The following is a 4,892-nucleotide window of genomic DNA, read 5'->3' on the forward strand; positions in this document are numbered from 1 at the left end:
ACAGATTTTTATTCTTAATTTTATTGATGCCCTCAGTGACAATTTCATTGGTCTTCCATTGTTCGCATTTTAAGTAACTGAAACAAAAAACGCTCCTCGCTATTAAGGACATCATATGTGCATGTGTTATCCCGAAAAAGTTAGTATCCTCCTTGGTGTTGTGTCTTAGCTCCACTATTTGATATTGTTTACTAGAAATGGACATTAGGTTTCTTTTGGTTATTTATTCGATTTAAGGTCATTTCATATTCCCTGCTTTCTTCATATTTTGTAAGCTGTGCCAACCTTAATATTATGGCTGTCTGCGCTTTTTTTTTATTCTCTAAAAATAATAATTTAAGTGACCACAGCACACATTTACACACTAACACATATTTGGAAGACGTAACAGACACCAAATGGCAGCCCGTCGTCGTTTGGCAGCCGCTGCTGTTGCCATTGACCAATTGTGACATAAGTTTGATTGAGCAGCTCGGAACGGGATATATCGCACTTCGCAAGACAACACTCGGCAGATGCGAACGAATGCGTTACACACACATACACACTCCACTCGAAATGACAAGTTAATCATTTATTTAAGCTGACATGTCACAAATTCAAGTATTCATTTACTTCTTTGTCACAAAAAAGCGATGTTGGTGCGTAAGTGGCTTTAAAATAATAATGCTACGCATACCGAGTGTATGTGTTCCGAAAATCAATTTCGATACAATAGCTCATGGTGGATTAATTAAGATAAGCCTATTTGGATAATTGTATCTCAAAGTGAATATGACGTACAAAGCTAATACACCTAATACTTCAAAATTATATTAAATATGTTGTATTTAATATACAATAATTTGGCGAATTATTGGCAAACTCAATATAAGGATCTCACTTACAAGTAGTTATGCTATGCATACAGAATGTATATGTTCCTATATTGAAGTAAACCTTATTTGGATGATTGTAACTCAAAGGGAACAAGCCATACAAACCTAACAACATTCACATTAAGTTATATTACATTTTATGTTAAACTATTTGGCGAAATGTTAGCGAAATTAGTCAGGAACTCACTTATATATTAAAAATAAATACACATTACATTCAGAGTCTCTGTGTTCTTAAACTCAATTACTACGCAATATCGACTGGTTGAGTATTCAATTTTAACTTGACTGGAAAATTTTAAATATCTTAAATATCTTACTAATGCGTAAGAAACTCACAAGGATTATACGTGGATAATACATATACGATATAATGTAAAACAAGTTGGCGTATTGATGGCGAAATATCGTTAACCGGTTCTTCTATAGAAGCAAACAAGCAGTTGCAAAATTATTTATAATAAACATAATAAGCATGAGACAGCTACTGCCAATGGCTGTCAAAAGGGCGTGGCAATGGCAGATGGCGGTTGGGTGACACTTATTTAATGACAGGCGTAAAAGGCATGCAAAATGTTTAATTCTTGAGACGCTTTCAAATTAATTACGTGTTCACCACGCACTTGAGCATTGAGTGTTGTGTGTGTATGTGTAACACCTAATGACAATCCACTAGTTTTGACTCTGGCATCACATATACACGCACGTATACACACACTCAAGTCCTAGCATAAAGGACACTCCGCGCTTGCCCAATAAAGTATGCTACAAATGTTGTATTTTCTAACATATCTGCACAAATAGCTGGAATTTCTGTCGGTTTTCTGTGGCAAAAATGTAAAATATTTTATGGTCTAGCCCTGAGAGCACTAAAAAAACATCCACATGCCCACGCCAACGCGAAAAGAAAAGCAAAAAATGAAAATACCAATCAGCGCGCCTGTCAGTCCTTAGCCCAACTCGTGCTTATCGCCAAGTTTTTGATTTGCTTTAAGCTTTTCTGTGTGTAACACAAAGTACGGTAACAAAGCTGATGCGCGCCAGAGCGCCATTTTCTTTGAGGCAGGCCCATCGATTCATCTTTTGCGTGCCTTGCCATCGCTGTTTGGCTGTTGTTGTTACTGTTGTCAGTCGCCTGCTGTACGCGCAGCTCAATTATATATATTTTTATAGCCCTGGCAAATTTATGCGCGCGTTCGTTTCTTGCGTTTACCCAGTAAAAGTAAAAGGATGTGGTGGCAGTTCTTCCGTTGCCATTGCCGTTGCCGTTGCCCTGGCTCTTGCAGCAAGTTCACCTGCCCGAGTTATTTAGTTTATATTCTGGGCAGCGTGCTTTTTTTTTCGCAAAAAATATTTTCCATACGCTAAGCAGCTACATGTGCTTGATTAACCAAAGCACAAAGTCAAAGATATTTTATGTCTCTTGATTCGGGTTATCTTTCTCTATTTCACACTTTCAAATTTACATTTGGTTTTTGCATCCCTCAGATACCAGATTCTTAACAGCTCCTAATTAATTCTTATGAACTTCAGCTATAAACTCATCTGACGCATGTTTATCGCATTTTTCCATGTGTTTGGCTCTTGGCTCATCCTTGAGCTATCGCAGTGCACATCCTTTTTGGCAACAGCCTAAAATATTTTGCACCAATCTTAATGGCTGCCTTACATGCAAATAGAAGACAAAAGACATAATCCTTTTCGTAATTCATTAATTAATGTTGTGATTATTATCTGGTCAAGAGCAATGGCGCCTTCGGCTGACTTTGTGGTTCTTTATGTATCTGTGGGCCATTAAATCCTCGTTTATTCACCTGGCCAAGGCAAAACTTTGATAATTTGTGTCGTTATTATTATTGTTTTTGTTATACTATATACATTGTTGCTATAGTAATTTTTTGTATAGCATGTATAAATTTCCCGCACACTAACAAATCACGTCACGCTGATGAATAATGAGGGTAGGATAATGTATGGCACAATTAAATACATTGTGTAAGTGAAAGTGATTATTAAACGGAAATCTAAGTTATCTTTTATACAATCCATAAATATAATTTTCTTCTATTTTGTCTCTTCTTATAATCATATTTTTTATCAACCTTGTACCATTACAAAAAAAATCCCAAATTTTCAACAAAACCCTTGATTGCAAAAAAAAATGTAATTGAGAAATATTCTACTTTTTTCTTAGCTTTACAATCTAATTAATTTCAAGACACATTTTCCCCAAAAATGAAATTTACAAATATGGGAAAACACACAAATTTAAAAAAAAAAAAAATTAGGTTTTGAAAATAAATCAGCGCGTTGTTAGTTGACTTTTGTTACCGAAGTTAAGCTTTGACTTATTCCATTTCCTCTTGAAACTTCGCATGGATGCCTGAAGGGAGCGCAGTTAAATTGATTATGCAGGTGAGTTACGGTTTCGACTGATATATGGCCTGCACGTAGCTGGTTTTAATTGAAAACTGAAATGCCAATGGCCAAAAACAAAGTGAATGGCAAGAAGTCAAAGTCGGGGTGTGGCCGTTGTTGATTTTATGCTAATCTATGCAGCTCAGCTCAGAGCATCAAAGGCGCAGCTCAGAAGCTGCCCGGCATGAGAACTGTCCCAGGCAAGCCGATGTCGGGTCTTTTGAAATTCTGCATAAAATTAAATGACAGAAGCCGCTTCTGTTTCATAGAAGTAAAGTAAAGTAAACAGTTTTTCATAATTATGCGCAGGTATGCGCTGTCGGCTCAGCACGCCATATCCATTATGCTTCAGAGTCTTTGGCCGTATCTAAGAACCTTGACAGGCCTTTGCATTTTATCAGCAGCTGCAGGACAGCATTGTTAAGAACTTAATTAATATTCGTGCCCTTGCGCAGCCTTATTATTTTTATTATAATTAGTTGCTTTTTGTTCCTCTAGTGTGAGTGCCTAGCAGCAGCTGGAATCTTGTGTAAGGCATGCAAATACTCAAGTGCACCCAAAGCGCCGCAACAATGTGAAAACTTTGGCTATGCGGTTCAGCTATGCTATGCTATGCTATGCAGTCTAAGCTGACGTTAAAGTGACCAACGGGCAGCCGGCCTTTGACTTGATGCTTAATTGGCTCTAGACCAAATTCAATTATTGCCCACAAACAAAAAGGAGTAGCTCACTCCAGATGACCCGGTCAGACAGTCCATTAGCTTGCTTTGACAGCTAAAGCGAATCTGTGCGTTGGCCATACTTCTCTTCTTTGAATTGGATGGGCCTGTATATGCAATTTTGCCTAATAGAGTGTATACTTCAAAGGCGTAGTCTGAGAAGCCGACTGAAAACATTTGTCGTGACATATATTTTAAGAAATAATAATTTTTGAATAAATTTGATATAAATATTAAATAACTTTTAAAGCTATTTTTTTTTTGGCTATGTGCTTTCCCGACAGCCTATTAACATATATCATTTACATTTTTAACCTCCTAATCTCTGCGATGAAAAGTTTTTCTTCCAAGAATAATTTGTGCAATTTATACTTTCTGCTCGACAGCCAAAAAATATTTAACTTTGCTTAATTAAAAATTTAAATTGCATTAGAGTTATACATAAAAAATTATTTATCACCCAGCCAGTGTCGGCTCTGCTCATTGGTTTCGTGTGCTTAGGCAACGATGGACTCACCGGGCCTTTTGTGAAAAGCAAACGGAAAACTTTGTGCATTTTTTTTTAGTTTTTCCCGATTTTTGTAGCCTACATTCTATTTTGTTGCCCTAACTTTACGCAGTCGGACGAAATATTTTGATTTGCTGCTGCCTGTGGCAAAAGTTCGTTAAAATATTCATAATTACTTGGCGTGTGATGCGGCGGCACTTGATGCACCGTTGCCCTTTTCCGCTACCCACCCGTTGACCCTTGCACCAAGCTTTCCATTCACCTCTCAACCCGAACTGCTGCCATGCAATTGGGAAGTTGCAGAGGAAAACAGAAATTGTGCCACTTAATGAGCGAGGGCGAAACTTTCGCCAAACTTTCGGAGCCAGA

This window comes from Drosophila novamexicana, unplaced genomic scaffold (genome assembly GCF_003285875.2).
Source record: "Drosophila novamexicana strain 15010-1031.04,08,12 unplaced genomic scaffold, DnovRS2.1 tig00004560-arrow-pilon, whole genome shotgun sequence".
NCBI classification, from domain to species: domain Eukaryota; kingdom Metazoa; phylum Arthropoda; class Insecta; order Diptera; family Drosophilidae; genus Drosophila; species Drosophila novamexicana.